At 32.9% G+C, this 12900-nt stretch overlaps 1 long non-coding RNA gene across 1 annotated transcript in view; it reads right to left on the minus strand.

Annotated features, from left to right (window-relative positions):
• LOC116597146 overlaps positions 1-12900 on the minus strand; it is a 33022-nt gene that overhangs the window by 7918 nt on the left and 12204 nt on the right. Inside the window, exon 2 of the long non-coding RNA XR_004288467.1 lies at positions 12049-12217. This is a non-coding gene — a long non-coding RNA (uncharacterized LOC116597146). The remainder of the gene's footprint in view (positions 1-12048; positions 12218-12900) is intronic.

Raw genomic sequence — 12900 nt, forward strand, 5'->3', positions numbered from 1 at the left:
CATGTATTTAGTATTAATCCATCTCACATATGGTTATGCACTTTAAAATATATGTATGTGTCAATAAATATCATGTAGTGTTATATCATATATTTCAAAATATAAAGCCACCCTTTTGAGGGATAAGAACACAGGCCTGCCTGGACTGAGCTTGAACCAGGGCAACAGATAAAATCCCTGTTCCTCACCATCAACTGAGCAATTATCTAGTATCACAAAGAAAAAGCAAGAGTGGAGAGACCACATCTGTGACACAAGCATGTAAATAAAAACAGAAGCTCAGGATGGAGCAAGAACTATGAAAAATCCTTCTGACTCTGAGTTCAGCCAATAGAGCCTCATCACTAAAGAAATTTGAAGGCTTTTGTGTCCTGGAAGTAGTCATGGCAAAATAGATAGACAGTCAGACAAACAAAACAGCTAAAACCTTGTACTACCAGCCTAAAAGAAATCTATGTTCATTTGCAGGCATAAATACTATTTTCTTCAGTCTCTGCAGTTTTATAAATTATGATCCACACTAGATGAAAAATTACAAGACAAAAAAGGATCACCCACTCTAAAGAAAATTATTAAAAGTCAAAGATAATGATCCAGATATTTCAATTATCAGAATGAACTTTAAAATAATCAGGATTAACATGTTAAAGGGGTGGGTAGAAAAGATGGCTATCATGCAGGAATAAATGGATAATTTTAACAGAGAGAAGAAAAATAGAAGAGTTAAATGAAAATTAAAGAAATGAAAGGAAAAGGTAACAGCAGTGGAAAAAAAAATTACCTTCAAAAAGCTTGCCCTCAAAACAGCTGAGGAAAGTCATCAGAATTGGAAGTTAACCAATAAAATTACCAAAACTTAATCACAAAGAAATGGAGAAACAGTATCCAAAAGCTATGGTGAGATGAAAAACAAACAAACAAAAGAGTACACAATTTGAAATAAAATATCAAATTGTCTCACACATGTAATTAGAGTGATTTTCTCACAAAAAAAGAAGAGAATATGGAAGAAAAAAGGTTTAAGGGATAATAGCTAAGAAATTTCTAACAATGATGAAAGATATTAAACCACAAAACCAAGAATCTCAGGGAAACCCAAGCAGGATAAACAGGAAGGCACACATACACAATCATACACATAATATTCAAATTTTCAGATTGCTTTAAAAAAAGATAAAAGGAAAATCTTTCTAGTGGTCAGAGAAAAAAATGAAAATAAGAAATACAGATAACACGTCCTCAAAAACTGTGCAAACCCAAAGACAACAAACTGATATTTAAAGTACCAAAATGAAACAAACAAACAATCAAACAAACAAAAGGTCCATTTAAAATCCTATATCTCAGGGATGCCTGCCTGGGTGGCTCAGTTCAGTTAAATGTCTGAGTCTTGACTATCACTCAAATAAATAAATTTTTACAAAATAAAATAAAAATCCCATATGTTGGAAAACTATTTTTCAGAAAATAAAGGGAAAGTGTAAAGTATTTTTTATTTATTATTGTGGCTGTATATACTTTTGTTACTTTACAAGAACTTATGTCTTGTAAAGAGTTCTGTGTTGTTTTACTTTACTTTTTTATCCATTATAGGATATTTCATTGTATACATTCAATTTTAAAATCCATTATTGCTGATAGACATTGAAGTTTTTTTTCTCTATTATAAACATTACTGAAGTAAGCATTCTTAATAAGTGTCTTCCAGTAAATTATGCATGAAATTTTCACTGTGTTATAGAACTAGATGTGGAAGTTCAAGTTAAAATATATGTATTATGATTTTTTTACTTTAGTAGATATCAAAAAATTGTCTTGCAAAGTGTTTAATCAATTTACACTCCTATTAGCAATGTAATATCATTTATAGTTTTCCCAAATTCTTTTTATAATATATAACATCAGGATTTTTAACATTTTGTCAATGTATTGAAATAGAGCTGGAATCTCACTGTCATTTTAACTTAACAGCTCCTTGATTACTAGTGAGGTTGAGAATCTTCCCTATACTTATTGGACATTTAATTTCTTCTACCATGAATCAAGTACTTTAATATTTTACTCATTTTTTATCTAGTAAGTACAATTTCTCTTTGTCTTATGATTGGGAAAGAAGTTGTCTCTATATTCTCTACATTAATCCTCTGCATTGTTGAGAGGTTTTTGCAGCCTATTTTTCTACCTTTTTTGAAGTCTTTGCATGGAATATTTCAGTTTCATTTAAATCAGTGTAAAAATCTTTTACTCTTCTGGTTTTCACTGTCTAAGCTTTATTAAAAATATTAATCTCTATTTTGTTTCTCTAAAGATATTTTCTTCTTGATGTTTTCAATTTTGCTTTTCAGTCTTAGATATTAAATATGCCCAGTATTTATTTTTAATGTTAACTAAAGTAGTGAGTAAATCCTTATTTTTTCTTACAAGGTGTTCCAAAATATTAGACCATTTATTCTCCACTAAGTTTTCAGTTGTATTCAGTTGAATTGTATTAACTAAATGTAACAAAATACATTTAGCTTAAATGGTATAAATTAAGTTTTTACATATATGTGCACTCATAAAATCAGCACTGCAATCAAAGATAAAACTGGTCTCCCAAATTTTTCGTGGCCCTCTGTAATTTCTCCTTCTAAACCTTCCTTCCCACTCTGCCCCAGACAACTGCTTCAATTTTTTTTTCTGTTCCCCAGTTTTTTTCTTATTCTCAGTGAAGCCAGTTACATGTATAACAGGCTGCTTGAGGTTGTTCCACAGCTCACTAATGTCTCTGCATTTATTTTCAGTCTCTCTTATGTTTCATTTTGAAAACTTTCCATTGCAGTGTCTTCACGTTTCCTAATTTTTCTATTGCAAATCAGTCTGTTGTTAATTTTATCCTGTGTATTTTTCATCTCAGTTTACTTTTCGACTGTAGCCATTTGATTTTCCATATTTCATGTCACATTTAACATAATCAATCTTTACCTTTTTTTTTTTATTTTTTTTTTTATTTATTTTTTTTTTTAAATTTTTTATTTTTTATAAACATATATTTTTATCCCCAGGGGTACAGGTCTGTGAATCACCAGGTTTACACACTTTTGAGCATTTGGAATCTGTAAGTCATATAATTTGTTTTGATGTCCTTGCTACTAATTAATAATTTCTGTTGAATAGCTATTATCTTTATTATGGGTCATATTTTTCTGTTTCTTTCCATATCTGGAAAATTTTTATTTGATATCAGGCACTGTGAATTTTACCTTATTGGTTCTGGGTATATTTTAATTTATATAAATATTCTGTAACATTATCTTGGCATGCAGTTAAGTTACATGAAACGGGTTGCCCCTTTCAAGGTTTGTATTTAAGTTTGTTGTTAGAATCATGATCAGGACAGCATTTAGTTTAGAGCTAAACTTAACTTATTAATAAGGCATATCCTTATGTATACTACCTGGGTATTCATGAATTCCAAGGCTTTTCTCATTTTAGCTGATGGAAGGCAAACTGGTGTTGGTTCAGGGTTAGCTTCAAGGATTGTTTCCTCCAGTCTTTTTAGATGGATATTTCTGGGGCATTAGGAAATTTCTGATCAGAAATTTTTATCAGTACTCAGATGAAAATTTAAGAGTCATCTCCTGTAGTCCTATAGAACTCTATCTTTGAATAGCTCTCTTCTCTCTGGTCTTGTGACTTATCAGTTCAGGCTGTTTCATCCCCTTAGGACTAACAAATTTATTTATTTATTTATTTCAAGTTAAAGAGACTACTAGTCTCCACCAGGATCTTCTTTTTCCTGCTGCCTCTGTGATATTTTCTTAAGGCATTGAGTTTGAGCAATCAAAGGGCTCAACCTTTCTCATTTTCCCTTCTTGGGGATCACTGTCCTGCATTACCTAATGTCTGAAAATGGTTTTCTTACATATTTTTCAGTGTTACAGTTGTGTTAGGAACAGAGGATAAATCCGTTTCCTGTTACTATTTCTTACTCAGAAGTGGAAGATCTCTAATTTTTAGTTTCTATATATGTGTGCTTTTGGTTCTGAATCATTGTACCATTTATGTATCACAGCTTAATTTCACATTCTCTTCCCATTATAGATTTATATTTGATAACATAATAGAGCAATTCTCTTTACTTTTATTTTTCCTTAAAATTAGATTCATTAATTCATAACTCTATTTTTATATAAAGTGTAAAATTAGCTTTCCTATGTTCATAAATTTCTGTTGTAATTTTGATTGCATATACATTTAATTTTGAGATTAATTTGAGAAATATAATAATATGAAGTATTCCTATTAGTGAACACGGTTTCTCTTTCCTACTTATTTAAGGTCTTCTTATCTTTCAATAAAAGTAGAATTTTCATTATGAAAGTTTTTTTTTAGTATTTATTTCCTATTTATATTTTCAATTACTTTGGAAATCTTACATGCATTAAAATTATAATTTCTAATTGTTTTGTGTCTAAGGGAACAAGTTGAATTTTTTATTGTAGACCTAATAAAAAATTGCTAAATTTTCTTCCCTTTTTTTTTTCTTAAGCTTTAACTGGCATATAATATTATATTAGTTTTAGGTTTATAACATGATTTGATATTTGTATATATCACAGAATGATAACCACAATAAGTCTAGTTAACATCTGTCATCATAAAAATTTACAAAATAAATTTTTTCTTGTTTTTTTTTTTTTAAGGATTTAATTTATTTATTTGACAGAGAGAGTGAGAGAGAACAAGTAGGGGGAACAGTAGTAGGAAAATGAAAAGCAGGCTCCCCACTGAGCAGGGAGACTGATGTGGGGCTCAATCACAGTACCCTAAGATCATGTTGGCCATCTGCATGTCTTCTTTGGAAAAATGTCTATTCAGACTCTCCGCCTATTTTTTAAACAGAATTTTTTGTTTGTTTGTGTTTTTATTTGGCTATTGAGTTGGACGAGTTCTTTATATATTTAGTATATTAACTCATCATCACATATATGATTTGCAAATATTTTCACTCATTGTGCAGTTTGCCTTTTCATTTTGTTAGTGATTTACTTTTCTGTGTAGAAGCTTTTTAGTTTAATGTAGTCCCACTTGCTTATTTTTGCTTTTCTTGGCTTTGCTCTTAGAGTCAAATCCAAAAAAATTATCATCAAGACTGGTGTCAAGGAGCTTACCGTCTATGATATCTTCTTGGTTTTAGGTCTTACATTCAAGTCTTTAATTCATTTTGAATAAATTTTTTGTATGGGGTAAGAAGGTAGTCTAGTTTCATTCTTTTGCATGTGGCTGTCCCGTTTAACCCATATCATTTACTGAAAAGACTTTCTATTCCCTATTGAATATTCTTGGACCCATTGTCATAAATAAATTGACCATATATGTATAGGTTTATTTCTTGGCTCTCTGTTATGTTCCATTGATCTATGTGTCTTTTTTTTTAATATAATACCATATCCTTTGGATTACCATAACTTCATAATATAGTTTAAAATCAGGGAATGTATGCTGGAATAAGTAGAAGAGAAAGCCACCTTGAAGATGTTACCTGAGAGATGCCATCAAACTGCTCAATTAAAATAATTGCCCCACCTGGCTCTGTCACAGGTCATGAAATCCCCTTATACCCACTCCTTTAGCTAAAGTCGTTTAAGGCTCTTTATTAAAATATAGTATTATATGGACAATATAGAATAACAAATCATTTCTGACTGCCACTAGGGCCTTATTTCATGCTTGGTCCACTGAAAGAATCTTAAAAAAAAAAAAAATCAGAAAGTGTGATGCCCTCAGCTTTCTTCTTCTCTCTTTAGATTATTCTACTCTAAGTTTTTGAAGCACCATACAAAATTTAGGATTATTTGATCTATTTTTGTGTAAATGTCATTGGAATGAAATTTTCTTAGTAGTAATCTAGTCTAACTACTAGCCTAGTAATCTATATAGTCTATATAGACAATCTTAACTGTCTATGAAAATTACATATAAGATTATTACTTTCCATGTATATTCATTTTTTGTTCTTATAGTATATATTATACTAAGAAATGTTGGCACAATTGATATATTTCTCTAATTTACTAAATTAATTAGATATGTTATAAGTTATCTGGAGTTGAAATACTCTCATACCTCTATAATAAATCTAACCTGATCAATTAAAAAAATAAATTGCTAAACTTGAATTTATGGTACCCTATATAGTGTGGTAGTGTAAGACTGCCTACAGACCACCAACTGCCAGTGAGAATTATTGTCTATTCAAGTGCTATGTTCTAAATCCACTGCCTCATTTCCAACAAGGCCAGCTTCACACCAGCCACTGTTCTTACTGACCAGTAATTAAACACAATGAGGACCAGTGATAAAACCGAACCAATCTTGAAAATAGGAGACTTTTTCTGGTGGTGCATTTTGGCTCAAAGTCTTCCTGAAAGTCTTGCTAAATCTTAAACTTCCTGGCATATTTGATAATTCCATTTGACCTTCCTTTCCTTTCTCCTTCACTTAGGATAAGAATTGCACTGTGGTGTGCTAGATCTTTAACTTCATCTTTGTTTTTTCTCAGATATTTCCTCTAATGAAATTCATATATATATATGTATATATATATATATATAATTTCATCTTGATGTCTGCTTCTTGAAAGACCTAGATTAACAACTGCCACAGCTACCGGGATAGTCTGAGAAAACAGGCTACAAGATTGGGATTTGGGAATGACTCATTCACTGCTCGAAGGGCAAGATGACATTTTGGTTGAGAGGTAAGGCATGTATATTACCTAGAAAACTGTGGTGGCTCAATTGTTGAAATTTTCATCAACAGTAACTTGGGGAAATTGCCCCAATGAAAAGAATGCAATGAGAGGTATAAAGTAGAAAGGTGAAAAGCATGGAAGTAGCAATGCTTACAAAGATAGTGAAGTTGGCTAGTTACCTCTACATTGTATTGAAGAGAATAATGACAGATTGAGAGTTTTTAACCAGCAGTTAATGTAAGAGTCACAAAGAGCATTATCTCCTGTAGTGAACAGGCTGAGACAGATGAGCAGCAGACTGAAGACCTAATTGTTAGGGCTACAAAGCTCAGCAAAAGGGATCTGTTTTATAAAGAGTGAGGGAAATCTGATATCTTGAAATATGTGGAGATACAAGTTTCTGTGTCCCTAAGGATGTTGACTTTGCAATTTTCCTAGACCCTGAAGGCTTATAGAAATAGTCCACACTTCCTTAGTATGACTTAGCGCTTCACTGTACTAGAAGAAACTGCAATAGTCTCCCTTCCACAGGTGAAAGGTAGTTGTCTCAGAAGCTGCTCTTGCCTGCTTTCATGGTGGCCAGGCAAAAAGTAGAATTAAATCCCAACATAATTTGGTTGAGGATGTGCTGAGCATGATAAGGGAGCATAAAGACTATTCTTTAAGAATTGAGAGATTTAGCTGGAATATATTGGCAGCAATGAAAGGTAAACTTACTTTTAGGGCTAGAATTTTGAGACTACTTGGCCAAGAGGATTAGAATATAAAATTTTTTGTAGATGGGCTGTTTAGGAGGTGATTATCTCCTGAGGGTAAAGTCTTCAAGAATGGGCTCAGCCCTTATAAAAGAGAGCTTAGAGAACTCCCTCATTACTTCTGCCATGTAAGGAACACAGTAAGAAGTCAGTTGTTTATGAACCAGGGTTTGAACTCTCAATGGACACTACATCCAGATTATGGTGCCATAATCTTGGACTTTCCAGTCTTCTGAACTGTGTGAACTGTCACTCATACACCACTCTGTCTGTGCTGTTCTGTTACAGCAGCCCCAACTGACTAAGCAGATACTATGCAAATGGTAAGTACTATAACTTAGATGAGATTCCCTGGGGGGAAAAATTGCTCATTTTCCTGCACCATCAAATTTTTGTATACTCATTATTTTTTTTTAATTTTATTTATTTATTTGTGTGTGTGAGAGAGAGAGAGAGAGAGCACATGAGCAGTAGTCAGAGAGGGAGAAGCAGGCTCCCTACTGAGTAAGAAGCCCAATGCAGGGGTCAATCCCAGGACCCCGGGATCATGATCTGAGCCTAAGGTAGATGCTTAGGCAACTGAGCCACCCTGGTACCCCTGTATACTCGTTACTTTATATAATTATATCTATTTGAAAACAAGATAGATATAGAGTACATGCAGTATTTTTAAGGATTTCAAAGTAAACTTTAAGACTCCAGAGAAATATGCTTTTGATAGACCAGTTCAGCCTGATAAAGCATAAACACACACAAACACAGATAATCTTACATATAATCCTTCTGCAAATTTTGCATGTGCACACATGCTTACACATACGCATAGCCCTATTAGTTTCTTGCTCTATCAGGGAAATTAGTTGAAAAAGTTCGTAAAACTCTGCCTTAAAATATATATTGAAATAATGACCCTCTCTTTGAGCCTAGAGGGTAAAGGCACACTACCAGATGTTGACCTAATCTCATTAAAGATAACATTTGTCCAATGAAGGAAGGCTGAGAATTTTTTACTGTAGGATTCCAAGTTGAAGCTATATCCAATTTCCTAAAAAGTAGATTACCGGGGCACCTGGGTGGCTCAGTGGGTTAAAGCCTCTGCCTTCTGCTCAGGTCATGATTTCAGGGTCCTGGGATCGAGCCCTGCATTGCGCTCTCTGCTCGGTAGGGAGCCTGCTTACCCCTCTTTCTCTCTGCCTGCCTCTCTGCCTACTTGTGATCTGTGTCTGTCAAATAAATAAATAAAATCTTAAAAAAAAAAAAGATTACCTTGTTTTATGTTATTCCCTCTTACTCATTTTAACATCTACCCCTTACTCAAGTTTTGAATAGATGTCCAGCCTGTATCAGCTAAGACCATGTACCTACATATGGGCTAAAACCTTAAAGGAAAAGCAATGTGTCCAGCTCTAAGGAGGTGTGATGGTAACTATAATTAGACAGAGATACTCCAGTGGTATCTTGTTAACCAATGCTCTACCTGTGTCTCTTTTTTATATAAAGAGTTTCACTACATGGTTAGTAAGTAGGGAATATGAGAGAAAGGCTACATGCATAGACTTAAAGCAATCACTCCCCCAGTATGAGAAAACTGAGACATAGATAGTAACTTCCCTAAGATCATCCAGATAATTAACAGCCAAGCTCTGATTCCAACCTGAGTCAGTTCAAACTCCCTATAACATGACATGACATCATAAGCTCTTTTTATGTTTACTGAAATATGTCATTCATCACCCAGACATTGGTTCCAGTCATATCCATGCAGGTAGCCCAAGTAAATCTCATCCTAGAGATAATCTGATAAATGCCTTCAGCTATTGAAAAATTACTAACAAGATTATTTATTTCACGTCTTTATTTACCCAGGCTAAATGTTTTGTGTTTCTTCAGGCATTTTGCATATATTTTTTTCTAGACTTTTCACTTTAAATGCAGTCTGTTAAGCATTAATTTCTGTTAAAGTATGATACCCTGAAAGTACTCAGTAGATTCCAGTGTGACATGATAAATACAAAAGAGTATTTATTGTAAGGATTCATGTAAGTCCTCTATACTTAGTATAATGACATGTCTTGATGTACTCAACACAGTTTTAGTTTATGCCTGTTATTTCAGAATAACAGAGTATCTCTCCTCCATTCCCTTCCTTTTTTTCCCTTTCACTCTTAAAAGAGACTGGTTTGGAAGATATACTATATGGTTATTCCATCTGTGTTCACATTTGCCTGGTTTTGTGTGAGTCATCCGATGTCATTCCTATTCTCATAAATGGGGATATCTTCTACCTCATAAAAACTTTTGTAAGCCTCCTTCCACCTCATTTTTTCTATATTTCTGTTTGTACCTTTTTCCTTCTTGCTGCTTAATTTCTCATTCACATAGCACGTTTCTTGGTATATCATCCTTCCTAAAACCCTACTTTATATTCTCCCCAAAAAGTTCCTATGTCACTCTCAAGTCAACAGGTTGGTAAAACATTATTTGAGAGCATTTTAATATGTTCCAAGCTAAGGCTTTTGAATACTCTCATTATCCAAAATTAATATTTTGCATTTCTGCAGCCCTTCCAGAGAATCTCATATTAGGTTTTAAATAAGCACTGTTAATTGTGAGATGCTAGCATTTGAACAATTGCCCATTAGTGGAAAAAGATTTGATTTTGTTTCTGATTAGCATCCCATATCTTACATCCTTTGTATATTCCTTACCAGTGAGTCCTGTCTCTAAGTGTCCATGCCATGTTAAATGTTTAGATGCTCCCCTATAATACAGTACATCTCCTATAAGGCTAATATCCTAACACATCATATAAGAAACAAAAGAGTATAGGTACTTGGGCTAAGCAAGATTGCTCAGGAACTAATGAATAAATAATGATATTTCATGAATAATTCAAGATGAACATCGGATGCCTCAAACAATCTTTATCTGCAAAACAATAAAGTCTTTTAATGTGACCATGTGACAAACAGTACAAATAGGAATGGGGTTAATTGTATCCTTGGCAGCATGTGTTACATTCCCACATTCTGCCTCTGTATGAGGATTTAATTCACAGGTGAGGCCATAGAATAATGGGAAGTTAGCAGGTTTCTTAGAAAAGTGTATAAAATTCAATTCATATCATAGAGAAAGTATTCTGACTTTACGTTTGCCATCATCAAAGCAAACATTTCCATACAAAGAAGAATCAATAGCTAGCTACTAAAGGAAATGCGGGGTAACAAAATGTCACAGCTCTGCCACTTACTGAGATTTGGGCCAATCACTTGACCTGTTTGGTCTGAAGTTATTCAACTGAAAATCAGTAACTACATTGACCTTTAACTAACCCTAAAGTATCTGCCACCTAGAAGGTACTATAGATTATTACAGTATTGGTTCTGAGGGTAAAGAAAATTTGTCTGTTGGTTTCTTTAAAGTATCAAATAACACGCCAGTTTCAAGAAATGGTTGTAGAGTATATAGGAATTTTAAAACAATGAAACTAACAAACAGGCCAAATGCAAGAAAATAGTAAAAGTCATCAGGACACATCTAGGACTACATGAGAAATCAACTGGTCTCACTCAGTTTAGGTGTCCTTACTCCTATCCCATCCTCTATACTTGTATAATTTTTGAATTACCTGAGCTGCAACATGTACGAACTATGTGACTTTACATCCCTAAGTCTAAGGGTCTCTATCTATGAGTTTAAAAAATGCTGTCATCATAGGGTTTTGTAAAGATTAAGTGAGGTAATACATGCAAACATCTTAACTATAAATATTAACTATTATAATAGTTATACACACAGGTAAACACACATATCACCTACCCATATAAATTACCATAGACAAATATAACTCATAATGACAATTATTTTCTACTATAGTAAACCGGAAAAACAGAACTGCAATAGCAAAGTGCATTTTTTTAATTAATACTAATTACATTAGTAAGGAAAATTTAAGTAATTTTCAGTCCTTGTGAAGTTGCTATGAAATTGGGGTTTTACTTTCATTTTCATTTGCTTCACTGATGAATGATACATAACATTTTAAAAAAATTTTGTTATTCGTCATTATTCATGTAAATTTTTACACATTGTAATCTAATAAGTCCATTTCTATAAATATAACCAAGGGAAAAACCAGAGAAGGTACTAAAAGCTAAGGACGTATCTACCCACAGCAAAATTCTTGGCAATGGTAAAATAAACAGTGTTAATATTCATGTGGAGCATAATACAAAACTTAAATGATAGTATTAAAAATGAAGACACAAAATGAGAAACTGGAAATAGAAAGTATTACTGTGTTATCTCTCCCACTGTAGGAAGAGTCATATGAAAAAATACTGACATTCAAATAATAAAAATGCACTACTTTTGTTTTCTAAACAAAATTATGAAGGTTTTCTCATTATTTTATTTTCCAAAGATTTTTGTGATGTTGTTACATAGTTTTTAAATAATGAAATCAGTTTTGGATTATTTTACAGGAAAGATAATTTAAAACATTAGCAAAATAATAATTATTTATGTTCTGAAACAATTATGTTTTTAAACACTTACCATATGCCAAGCTCTGAATTTTCCAGTGCTGAAAGGAGGATCCATGGCTTATTGAATTTGAAGTGGTGTGGAAGTGATCTTTTAGCTGAACTGTCAGCCAGAATTTGTAAGTGCTTTCATATTCATATATCCTCCTCAGAATCCAGGTAGCAAAGTCATGGAAATGAGACTAACCCATGAAGATTACAAATCAGATCTTATTAGTGAAATTTATCTAAACTAAGTTCACACACAAACACATGCACACATAAAACCAGAAATAAAACATTTATCAAAATAGTCACATAAAAATTCTAGTCCATTTATTACATTGTTAGTAGTAAGACCACCTTTGGGGTGATACAATCACAGTTCAGTCCCAAGTCCATTGACATCCCATTGTTGGTTGCTCCAAGGAATCAGGTTCTCTTAACACTTCCTGAAATTTTAGGAGTTCTAGACTAATGCTGTTTCTTCTAGGCCCTCAAGATGTGTTATCTCTTATTATTTTCTATTACATATCTTCTTTCATAGTTCAGGGGGGAAAAAAAAACTTATTGGGTTGTTTGTTTTTATGATGACCTTTTAGAGTTATTCAGAATGGTTATGTCCTCTATAAAGTGCTTGAATAATTTTTTCCCTAACTTAAACTTAACAAATGGCTGAGAACTTTTAGTCTCCTATTCAATCCATGCTTGATAATACACGCACTAATTACTCATGACTCACTAAAGCTTCAGCAGGCAGTAGAAGATGTGTAGTTAAACATAACTAGTCATTAAGAGCTGATTTGAGGTAGCAAGAAACATAATGCAAAGGATGGGTGAGTGAACTACTTCTGAGATTTTGACTGTTACCAATAATACACATTTT

Source organism: Mustela erminea, chromosome 8 (genome assembly GCF_009829155.1).
Source record: "Mustela erminea isolate mMusErm1 chromosome 8, mMusErm1.Pri, whole genome shotgun sequence".
NCBI classification, from domain to species: Eukaryota; Metazoa; Chordata; class Mammalia; order Carnivora; family Mustelidae; genus Mustela; species Mustela erminea.